Raw genomic sequence first — 13,364 nt, forward strand, 5'->3', positions numbered from 1 at the left:
CACATTTCATGTTATCACTTGGTATAGAGAAGAAGAGTAGGGCTTAGGAATGGAAGGATTTACCTGCTCCATTTTCAAGCTGTTTAGCTGTGAAGAAGGTTCGTGGCTTCTCAGGGACTCAACTTCCCCACATGACAAATGGAGAAAATAGTGGTTTTTTCCCTCAACTATTAGTAAGAATTAAACAGATATTGTATCAGAGTGCCCATCACAGTAAGCAATAAGTAAGTTGCATATGATACGTTTTATAGATGTCTGTAAGCGTGTAAAGACAGCTTTCCATTTTTCAGTCTCTTATTACTTTCCTGCCATGCATTTTACATGAAGTATATTTAATAAATATTTTCAAATTTACTACTATGATAAATACATGTCTGCCTAGGTTTCCCTGACATTTTTCTGAGTGTATGATCTAACTAGCCAGAGCACACACATGTAGGTGGCTCTGTCTGTAGACACATGTTGCTTACGAAAAGGGAATCTACTTTACTCCACCAGCAGATTAAACCAAATTCAAACCCACAAAAGTAAACTAACAGTGCCTTAACCTTTGCCCCCTTTCAGGCTATTTAATCAAGGCAACATTTATGCCCTTTAGTTGAGTGCTTTGGTGTTTTCCAGATTATATCGACAGTGAATGAAATCATCTCTGCCTCTGTGTTATGGAATGAAATGTGTCACCTTAAAATTCATAGTTTGTAGCCTTAGCCTCCCTCCCCTTCTGATTATATTTGGAATCAGAGCCTCTAAAGAGGTATTTGAAGTGATATTAGTTCATAATGATTTGCACCCTAATCCAGTAAGATTGGCGTCTTTAAGAGAAGAGGAAGACTCCCCAGGAGAACACAAGCCTAGGTAAAAGGTCATGTGAGAACAAAGCAAGAAAGTCACCATGTTCAAGCCAGAGAAAAGAGCCTCAGGAGAAATCAAACCTGCTGAAATCTTTTTAAGAATATTTTTTTATTTTTCATCCACCATCTCTCTATCATGTATCTATATCTTTCTATGATAGAAATAGGTCACTATGTCATGGTCTAAAAGAGAGGCAGACAGGCTCATATTTTGTACTTGCTATGGTTTAGTGGATGCTAGCATTAGACAAATTGGGGAAATTTACTTTATCTAAAATAAAAGTTGTATAATAGTGATATAAAACTCCTCTCCCTCTTTCGCACGCACACACATGCAGATCTGAACATGACTGAAAAGAATGTACACACATACACACATTTAAAGATAAACTGTTGACAGACAAAGAAATTTGTCAATAGTCTCACAAAGATTAATTATGGATTTTACAGAAATTATACCTAAAATTGGCTTAGTTTTTACTTACTTTTCTTTCTAAGGGCACAATAAACAATATCAAATTTTAACAGAAAGACTCATAGAATCAACACACTTGGATTGCTCTTTTCTCACACTGACAAATGAGTAAGGTTTGAAGCAAGCAATGTGTTCCCAGTTACATGTCTCTCTGGGAAATGGCTTCCTCTGTCTATATTTCAATCTATGCCTGAAAGCATGAAATTTGATTACTCCTACCCCATCTTCTAAAATTTTGCAGCCATAAATTATTTATTTGTTTCTAAACTCCAGACATAGATTTAACATAACCTTCTGAGACCATAAATCCCACAGGTTGATTATACGCTACGAAAAGAAATTCTAAATTTGCCACCCTTTAATTTATTTTTATTTATTTATTTATTTTTTTAAGGAGCTCACGTGTAGTTTAATCAGGGTGGCTGGTGGGGGGGCGCCAAGAGCAGCATCGAACAAGGGAGTAAAAACGGGGCGAGCACACGCGGCTCTGCACTGACGGCTATGTCGAGATCCGAGCCTTTAATTTAAATAAGAGTGTCTACTTTTACCTTGTATTTTGGGACAAGGTGAAAAGAAAGTTCTTTTTTAGTTTCTTTTTAAATCTCTCAATTGCTTGCTAATTTTTCTCCCTTCAGAGCCAGTGACCCAACTTTCTATTTTCATATAAACTTGATCGCAACCTTTGCTGTACTTAGAAAGGTGATTAAAAACCTGGAAAAAAGGTAAATATATGTATTCAACAGAATGTCTAAGCTGAATTCATTCTAAAAAAAAAAATCAATCTGACTTCCCCAACCTTGTCATGACAGGAGAACAATTTTGTGTAATGAAAATAATTGAGAATACTTTGGGGCCTACAGGATACCTTTAAGACATGTGATTTGCTTGTGTTGCATGGTAGGGTCTACATTGTTAGTGAAATTATGTTACACAATATTTTAGCACTTTCTAGTGGATTTTTATGTTGGGCAGATTCTGTCCATATAGAAGTTTTCTTATTTTTTATTTAATATTTTTTTTGCATGGGAGTGAATGAGAGTGCATGAGACAGTGGGGGAAAGAAAGAAAGACACACACACACACACACACATACAAACACAGAAAACATAAAGATGTTCCATTTCTGGTTGAATGCTCACATAAGCCATGGCTGTGCTAGGCCAAAGTCAGAAGCCAGGAACTCAATCCACTCACGTCCCCCATATGAGTGGCAGGGACCTAACTACTGGAGTCATCACTTACTTGTTCCCTTCTAGTGTATGCATTAGCAGGACGCTAAAACTGGGATTAGAACTGGGATTGAACACAAGCATTCTGATACGCCCCCAAATTTAGATTAACTGCTATGCTAAATGCCTTCCAAGAGCTTTTTACTTACCTAGATAAATAAAATATAATAAAAAGCATTTGGGGATGGTGAGAAAATGGTAAGAGTACTTCATGCTTGTATAGGCAGGGATTTATATTATCTTTCTCAAACTTTCTGTAATTACTTATTGGTATAACAGAGCAACTATATATTGATAACAGACAAGTATGAATCAACCATTCTGTAATTACTACCAGCAGAAGAAACACTAAAACTAAGCAAAGTTACATATTACCAAAACATTTAGTAAACTTCATAGTAATCTGCAGGAATTCATTTGTTTTTCAATGTTTTTTCCACTTGGTTCTTCCATTCACAAGCCTAATCTTTTTTTTTTTTTTTTTTGACAGGCAGAGTTAGTGAGAGAGAGAGAGAGACAGAGAGAAGGGTCTTCCTTTTTCTGTTGGTTCACCCCCCAAATGGCCACTACGGCCAGCGCGCTGCACCTATCCAAAGCCAGGAGCCAGGTGCTTCCTCCTGGTCTCTCATGTGGGTGCAGGGCCCATGCACTTGGGCCATCTTCCACTGCCTTCCCGGGCCATAGCAGAGAGCTGGACTGGAAGAGGAGCAACCGGGACAGAATCCAGCGCCCCAACTGGGACTAGAACCTGAGGTGCTGGTGCCGCAAGTGAAGGATTAGCTTAGTGAGCCGCGGCGCCAACCCACAAGCCTAACCTTAAGAGTATTTGTTCCTCTACTAGGATTTGGCTTTTGTTCACACTCAGAGGCATCTGTTTTTGATGTTTTAATAAATACTACTAGGATTTGAATGTGTCTCCCAACGTTGATGTGTTGCAAATGTAATCCCTTGTGCAGTAGTGTGAACAAGTGGGACCTTTAAGAGACTGATTTTCTTTGAGGGCTCCATCCTGAATGAATCAATGACATTATCACAGGACTGGTTTCGTGTAAAAAGATGAGTTCAGCTCTCTCTCTCTCTCTCTCTCTGTCTGTCTCCTCTCTCTCTCCCTCCTTTCACCACGAGAAGACACCCCATGAGGACTTTTGACAGATGCCCTACCCTTAATCTCGGATCTCTCATCCTACAGAACCATGAAACAATAATTGTTTGTCCAGTGTCACTTACTCAGTCTCAGGTACTTTGTTATAACAACTACCGAAGCTAAAAATCATTTTAAAAAATCAAAATGAGTGACTTCTTAAAATGCTCCACCACAAGAAAAGAGACTTAGTCAGTAGACTGTAATAGAAGGTATTCTGGAAGGGAGAACAAGTGAGATATCCAATAAGAAACTGAAGGGCCTGTAGAGAATGTTCTGGGGGTGGTGAGCTGATTCTCAGAAAAAATAGAGAAGTGATAAAAAAAAAAAAAAACCTGCAGGTGCCTCTCTTGAGTGAGCTACCCCTACTACCCTAGGTTCCTGCCTTAATCATATTCTTGATTCAATACTCCATGGTAAAAGTGAGGGTAGCAGAGAGAGGAATCACTAAACTAAAATACATAATTTAAGCTAAGTATAGGACCTACCATGGGACCAATCTCTATAACCACAATTAATAGCCTAAAATAAAGGGAAAGAAAATGGCACCAGAGATATTTAAAGCTACAGCCTCAGCCATAAAAAACACCCTGTCTAATAGATCTATAATTCAATTCTCTATTATATATTCAACTTTCATAGAGGTTAAGGTCTTTTTGCTTCTGAAAATATAAACTCAACTACTGCATTTGAGTTTGTACCTTACGGCTACACCTTTACTAAAAAGATTACTAGTTTGATTATCAATTTAAACCCAAGTATCTTTTCAAAAAACAGAGCTGTATAGCAAATTGACATTTGATACTAACTCCAAATTTCTAAATGATATATCCCTAAAGCATAATGTTTTTGGTAATGTAGAGCATAAAACTTATCCCGAATGTTCTTAAGGATTTAAAAGAAATGTGGACTAGCTGCAGGCAACGCTTTGGAGGAGCAGCCTTCAGCTGAACTATCTTTTTGTTTATGTGTTCCCTATCAGTGGTATCTGGACGAAGGGCAGGATTTTTGCTAAAGCTCTCCCCAGTTCCATTTGCTTCTAACAGATGCTGTGAAACTGCTCCCAGTCCCACAGCTGGATGTGCCTTGCTGATTTGATTCTGTTTATCAGAAATGCTTTCTGTTATCTCACTATGACTTGTCTGTGATTCTGCAGTATAAACTAAAACATTTCTTACCAAGAAAAATACACAATTCTCACAATCCACTGTGAAAACTCTCCAGTGTTCAGGTCATGCGTTGTCCATTGTGTAGCCTTCCAATGATACGTTTTAACATGTCCTAATTGCCTGTGAAGTGATGGTCATACAGCTATCTGTCTTTTTAACACAGTTTAAATAGATTGGTTCAGCCTTATATCATCAGGATGCCTGGAATGATTTTTTTTCTAGAAATTGCTGTGGATATCTGCACAAATTCTAATATCAGCTTCTGCAGATTGAATTGTTTTTGATGACTTTTTATTGAGAGGTTTTTGAGAGAGTGGAGCTATCACCTCACTTTCATCTTAGTAATGGTAATTTACAAATATTTTTCACATACATTATTTTACTCTCCCCTTAGGACATGGAAGAGATGGGTACTATGATAACCCTTTTGAGAATGTGGAAATTGAACAGATGAGAAAGTTACAGGACAAATGAAAGCCTTGAATTAATATCTTTCAACAACATAAGTACCATAAACTGGAACAGAGAATACAGATGAGAACATTCAAGCTTTCTGGTTATGGGGTGATGACAGACTCAAATGACATTAATAAAGATTTATAAACTGCATTATTTGATCTTGGTCTATTTTCATTTGTTTACAAAAGGCTTTCTCATGTATTATTCCATTTTATCCTCACAATACCCATAGAAAGAAATGACTCTCTGTTGTTGCCTTTCAAAGTCTCAAAAGTGTAACTTCCCTAAGAGCACAGAGTCTTAAATTGGTTACAGAGGAACCAAAGATGACATAAAACACACAATATATTTGCAGTAATGATTTCAACAAAAGCTTATGTCTGTGTTTTAAGTTGGAAGATTTCTCTTCCAACTAATTTATATATAAAATGGGAGAGAGAGATGGAGAGAGAGAGAGGGAACTTTTATCATACCTTGAAATTTCATTTCTACATCTTCCCAAGAAACCTAGAGAAGGTAAATATGTCCCTTGTGTTGCTTCAGGAAAATTGTAGCTCTATACAGTAGTCCACCACTTGAGAAATGCACTCAGTGATGTCTAGTTTTAAGAAGTGCAAAGAAGCGGAAAGATGCCTCTAAGTTTTTTCCCTATCAAATTTCACTGTACATCTTTTTTAAACTATGTGATATAAAAAATAGAATCTAACTATTACTCAGGGCAAGAGGGAAGCAAGCAGCACTGTCTGTAATACTCCCCTTAAATTAGAATGCAATGAATGTAGTAAAAATGAAAGCTGCTGCCCTCTGTTTGTCAGAAAGCTTTAATTATTGGAATTCAACATAATTTCTGTACTTTACCACAAAGACTATCTTATCCTGTTTGAAAACAGGGTGAGATCTGTAGGAAATAAGAATATAGGTTCCAAGTGCCTGTCACTGGGACAACAGATGTGCTATGGGACAGACTGATTCAGAAGCAGCTTTATCACAGTCAGTGTCTCTCTCTCTCTCTCTCTCTCTCTCTCACACACACACACACACACACACACACACAAACTCAGAAAGAGAGAGATTCCCCCATATGACAACATTGGTTAATGGAACTGGACTAGTCTCTGGTAGAGAGTGCAAGTTTCTCCTATGTTTTCTCCTTCACTCCCAGAAAAAAAAAAATCAAGTGATCAAGTGGAGACCTACTTGATGTATTATCAGTACAAATCACCAGATAACTGGGAAACGTAGAAAAGGTCAATGGAATTGGAATTGAGTAGTCTTGTTCCTTTCTGGGTCACCAGTCTATCCAATCCATTTATAAAATGAACATTCAGTTATTACAGGCTCTTGAATGCATGTAGTGCATTGCCTGAATTAAAATTTAATTCTAGGAAATATATGCAGAATTGTGTGCAAAATTGTGATTCTGGGAAAATGGATAATTTTCCAATGAGAGTGTCTTTAACATGTATTATATTAATCAAATATCTCACAGCCTTAAATCAGTTAAGAACCACTAGACTAGATGGTTGCTAAAGGCCCTTTCAGTGGTAATGTTCTATAGCTTTACTACAACAAATACTTTCAGGAAAATATGACTGATTTTTTCTGGAGAATAGAATGGGAATAGGACAGGGAAAAGGAAGAAGGGGGGAGTGTGAGTGGGAGGGTAAGTAGAGTAGGAAGAATCACTGTTCCTAAATTTGTATTTATGAAGTGATTGAAGTTTGTATACATTAAATAAAAGGTTAAAAGGTAAAAAAAAAAAAAAAGAAATGCTATCATTGTTGATAGATGGTAACCTGATCTAATTATTCATTTTCCTTTCCCAATGTTTATCTCTACCTGAGTGTTCATATTTATTATTTCATTTTATAAGCTAACAATAAAAAATTTCATATTTATCCATCATAATTTATACAGAAAAGGCTAATCTCACTTCTTAGATACACAGAAATGTATTTAAGGATATGTATATATAGATTAATTTCTCTATTCGCAAGGAAACCTTATTGCACATCAACATTGTACCAGGCACTTCTCAGAACATGGAATTAGGCAATTTCTTATAATGTAAAGTATGCAGAAAATGTGAACATGTGCATGGGAAAGAATAGTAACTCTATCAGGCAAGAGATCACTAAACAACCACAGGGATGGAAATCACAGCATTTCAGATTGGGCCTGATTATAATTTCACAATACACCTATTATAAATACTTCTAACTTTTCATTTCCTTTAATCATGCATGCATTTATCTCCACTCTTTAATTATATACACCTAGAATCTTGTTCAAATGTGTTTCTGAGTTCTGAAATTCTTAAGTGGAAACTTTATTCACAAATTTGTAAGTGGGATAAGAATTATATATTATAGTGCAGTTGAGTAAATCTTCCTCACAGTAACTAAAAGATTAAATGGGAGTTAAACTGGGATATAGATTATCTTTTCATCCAACTCATTTTTACTCGATCTTTTGCATTGCAGTATTATATAATTGTGTGCTTCAGTCAAAATTCAGACCATAAACCAAATACTGACTAATAAGCATTTGAAAAATCACTGTGAAGCCAAATGCTAAGTAGGATAATATAAATAATTAACTTTTCCTCCCTCCTCTGTTTTCATTTTCTAAATATCATAAGGAGTTCAAGCTTCTTTTTGAATTAAAAATGTTGACTTAATTTTTTATATTTTAATGTTTGTGTGTAAATATTCACAAATAACTGAAATCCAGAGGCATTTAAAAAAGCTCTGTAGAAATTAAAAATTTTTTTTTCAGGTAAGAAATATATGAGTCCTAAAAAATGTGCACTTTAAATCTAGTTCAAGTTAGGCATTTGATAGTCTCCATTGATATTCCTAATATGTTTGGATGCCTCCAGCAGCCAGTGAAGACATTTTATTATTTCCCACAGTGGGTCACACCCCAACTGCAGGCTCAAGAAGTTTCCCTCAGGCTTTGAAAACAGGATTTGATATGGAATGTCCAGAATATTTTTCCAGAGAATGGAAATCTAAAAAGTGAACATAGCTAGAAATGAACTTTAAAAAATGCTAATAATTATCCCATTCCAAATATTCATTATATTAAAATATAAACTGCAATAATGGAATGTATCAAGAGCATTCTATAGAAATATTTAACTACAAAATTTTGTTATCTTTAAACATTTGAAATATCATGAGTTTTGGGGAAGCATAAAAATAGACCTAGCTAATGCTTGTAATAAATATTCTAGAAGACAAAGAGTTAAAATAAGCAACAGTTCTTGAGGAAAGAACAGGAGAAAATGCTTAAAAATGAATACCATAACAGTATGCTTCTCATCAATTTCAAGCTTGGAAGAATGAAAACAATAATCATTTTCCAAAGCTGGTGTTGAGTTCTACAGGAAGAAAAATGTTTTCAACACCCTTAGATTATATGTCCGCTGTACATACTCATACTGCTTGAATTACCTTTTTAAAGTATTTGGTACCATTTATAAAAGTGCTTCAAAAGGTTCATGGAAAGTGGAATTAAATAACATGTTTATTTTAGTACAAAAGAAATTGCAATCCATGGATAGTTTTTCTATAACATGTTATCTTCTATGAACTTTTTGAAGACACTCATATATTAAAGACAGCTCTAAGGATGTTGGTAGGAAAATAACTTATTTTTTTTCCAAAGTCTTGTAAGAGCAGTGTATACATTTCATGCTGGCACACATCAAGGACTCCTTCTTGTTAGGCCTATTTGGCGCAAGTGCGATGACCTGAATAAACGGTAAACTGGCAAGTGACTCCTGAAGGCTGATTCTCACAGCCTGCTGACTTGGCACTCAGCCACTGAAGTCAAAGGAGAGGAAGGGGTGACGGCTTTGCTTTGCATATGTACACGACATGAGTCAGGTGTTTCTTAATCACATCCTTAGGGGTAATTATTAGGTCACATTACATTTGACAAGCAACTCTAAAATCTTACTAAGTTCTCTGGGGCCTGCAAAAGAAAATTAGTTCACTTTACTCGACAGAAATGGATGAAAGCTAAAATGCTGAGCTCATTAACATAACCGTGTCAGGATCTTTCCTTATTGTAAGACTAAGACATGATGGTTCTCTGAATATAATGTTACTTCTCCATTAGCTAAAATTACTATTCAAAGAGGATCATTAAGTAGAATTATGGAGGAAAATGAAAATTGTTATAGGGAGTTCTTATAAATGACTTTAGAAATTCTAAGCAAGAAAACATATCTAAATGTCACTATTCTAAATTTAGCTTTAATATTTCCATACCAAGAAGTCAATAATGTAAAAACAAAATTATAATTGAAGTCATTTTTGATACTTTATACACAGTATTCAATATAGTACCTATAGTACAGAGATTACTTTATGATCATACTTTATATGCAAGGATGCCAAGAATATTAAAGAGAAAAAATATTCTTGGCATTGTATGTGTTGCTAAAGTATAAAAAAAATCCTTATACTGTTAAAAAATACGAGTGGTGGTCTTTAAAAGACATATATGTTTTCTCTGTATTTATTACAAATTATTTTTATGCTCCTAAAATACATTATATTATGTTCCCTATAAACCATGGTATTTTTATGGCTTATAATATAAAAATATGCTTTGAACGTATAGTCCAAGTATAACTACTGGTATAACTTTGCCAACAACACAATGTTCCCGAGCTGTGGTCACTTTCAGCATGAGAGGTGACGAATGAGTAGGATATCCTTTATCTAAAGCAAACAAGTTGCTCATAGCTGTTTTCTGACTGAGTCATAATTACAAGATAACATGTTCAAAATAGTTCAAAAATGTAGTGTAAACAAACTGTATAAGGAAGTAATATAGAATACTTAAAGTGTAAGATATTTTGGTATGTGACACATTATAAACTGTATCTCATAACTAAAATAAATAGTGGGGCATAAACCCATATTTTAATATCATCATTGAAAACATTTAAGCTTATGAAACTCATTATCCTCTACTAGGTAAGTGAAAAAAATTATAATTATTTATTTTAAAAGTCTGACTTGCAATAAGTTGAGTATATAAAAAAGATGGCAGGTATGTGTACAGAAAATCTAAGAAGTAAATACACCATTTTATATTTTTATTTCAAATATGTATTTTAAAGTTTCCAGAAACAATGTTTTAAGTCAAATCATTTGTGAGATGTTCCTTTCATTGCTAATCTTGGTAGTTATTACCAATACCTGTGACTTTTTTTTTCATTAGTAGTGGTTGAAATTAAAAATACCCTTAGATAATGACTGTTGCCTTCATGAAACCCATGAAGAGAGAGGCATATACAAATATAACACACAAAGAAAAATTTATGGTATGTATGATATATAATAAACGGCTCAGAGAAAATTAAGTAACTAAGCTCTAATTAAGTGATTGTTTTATAAATCTGATTTCATCCAAGTAACTATGCTACTATTAATATTGCTTGTAATCTGTTGAGAGAAGTATCAACAAGAACTCTTAAAGTCCTTCACATCTCTCAAAATTCCCAGAAGCAAATGGCTTCCTGGGTCCCTCCAAATGAACAATAACAGGGAACTATCATCCCCAGTGGATGCTCTGTCCCATCATGAGAGACAAATAGTGCCCACTAGGGCTCTGAAAACGTATGTTACAAGTTCACCGTGACCTTTTTCGTATATAACAGAGTAGTAGCTAGAAGCACAGAATCTGGAGAAAGAGAATTGTTTTCCAACCAATTTAAAGAGTGACCTCTGGCATTTCCCTAAAATTTCTACCTTAGTTTTCTCACAAAAGCAATTATAGACTTTAATAGCATCTACTCCTCATGATCTTTATAAGAATTAAATGAGGGGTCGGCACTGTGGCACAGTAGGTTAATCATCTGCCTGCGGCACCAGCATCCCATGTGGGCACCAGTTCTAGTCCCATCTGCTCATCTTCTGATCCCATTCTGCTATGGCCTGGGAAAGCAGTAGAAGATGGCCCAACATTTGGGTCCCTACACAAGGTGGAAGACCCGGAAGAAACTACTGGTTCCTGGCTTCAGATCGGGTCAGCTCCAGCTGTTGTGGCTATTTGGGGAGTGAACCAGTGGATGGAAGACCTTTCTGTCTGTCTCTCCCTCTCACTGTCTGTAACTCTACCTCTCAAATAATTAAATAAAATCTTTAAAAAAAATTAAATGAGTTAATACAAGTCAAGTACGTAAGAGCATTTTTATCGTATGATCCTCTCGGATCTTCCATTAATAAATTATTCAGCAATTCCTATGTGTTAACAAATACTGACTGTGTGATGCTCTAGGAAAGTAACAGGAAGTACAGAAATTTCCAAGGTAAAAGTTTAAAAAATTATTTTTATTTAAGAAAGAAAAATGTGACAATTAAGATGAGATCCTGAAATAAACAATGTTTTAGTCCCTTTCATATTGGTTTCTAACTTTCCACAATATGTGCCATAAGGGAATCAGGGTGCTATCCCTAACATCTGTATATCCACTGATATTTCTCTTGTTGTGTGTGTCACTATTCCTACCTGCCGTTCTCTGACATTCCCCATTAGCACAGGTCATTTCCATGTCAAGAACTGTCTATCCCTAGATATCAACTGCCACTCCCAAGAAGATGCAGGTTCATTGTACTAAGAGCATATACTGAAAATATTGCTTTTCTAAGAATTCCAGGACCAATTGCAAACATGAAGAATTGCACTTGAGTTTTACCTTAGGGACAAGTGTTATGTATCAGCCTCTTTATATAAACCTTCCCACAGAGGATCACACAGCTACCATTCTATTATCTTTATAAAACATAATGAGCGACGTGGAGCACAATGTATTCTGAGGGAGACTAAGGTGTGGATACCATCCAGGGTAAAAAGATTTTGAACTACTCATGGCTACTCATGACATACTGATTTTGACATTATTCGAACATGGTTACTACCTGCTGTACGTTTATTTACTATCACCATCACGAACCATGCCACATATTTAATCACACTCTGCACTAGCAGTAAGGAAGTCTGATCCCCACAATGCAGTGAACAGTTATTTGCTTCTTTCTCACTTGGCATTTCTGCAACCCTGTTGTGATTTTGTTTCCAGAACGACTTCTGTCCCTGCTGTTTGGGGAAATGTATCTATAATGTCTTGATCCAAGAATTTCATATTCAACAGATGGCATTCTTGGCTATGTACTCACTATGCTTTCTCTGAGCAGAGCTTAGTGCTTAATATTGCTTGTTCTCTGCCAATCATTTCTTAGCCTACAAGTAAATTTTGATCAAATATGTATTATTCCATGTGCTTTCACTCTGACCCTTTTGAAATTCTGATCTTTATCTAGCACAAGCTGCGAAGGCACCAGTATGCTATTGTTTGGTTCTGTCTTTAAGAGAGATGTCCAAGGTTACATATTTGTATGCACAGAAAAATATAAAATACATCTATACCTACAGAGTAAAAAATATACACATATATATTTAAGTGGAAATTAAGTAACAGTATATATGAAATACCATAATCCTTTATTAAATATAATGTGTTCTGGGCCAATAATTTTCTTATTTAGCTTATTTGTTATAGTTAATATATTTGAAGAATATATATATACATATACATGTATATATACTCACAGAAACATTGTTTCTGAAGGCGGAAGTTTCTCTGTGTACACCATTTAATATACATCTGTCCCTCAATCCTATATCACCAAAATGAAATATGTATGATGCATCATAACGTATTTACAGTTAAAAACCTTTCCATACTTCTGTGTCTATAGATAACCTGTCAGCATGTAATAGGATACGGTGATGCTGTGCATGTGTGCAGAGAGACACACACACACACTGCATGCAAAACCAACTCTTAAAAATACCTGTGGGATCTTTGCTTAATATATACTAAATGGATATGTATATAAAGATAATTGAAAATGAATATTGATGTGAATGGGAGAGGGAGCGGGAGATGGGAGGGTTGCAGGTGGGAGGGAAGTTATGGGGGGGGGGAAGCCATTGCAATCCAAAAGCTGTACTTTG

Source organism: Oryctolagus cuniculus, chromosome 2 (assembly GCF_051225735.1).
Source record: "Oryctolagus cuniculus isolate XC-2025 breed Fujian yellow rabbit chromosome 2, ASM5122573v1, whole genome shotgun sequence".
NCBI classification, from domain to species: domain Eukaryota; kingdom Metazoa; phylum Chordata; class Mammalia; order Lagomorpha; family Leporidae; genus Oryctolagus; species Oryctolagus cuniculus.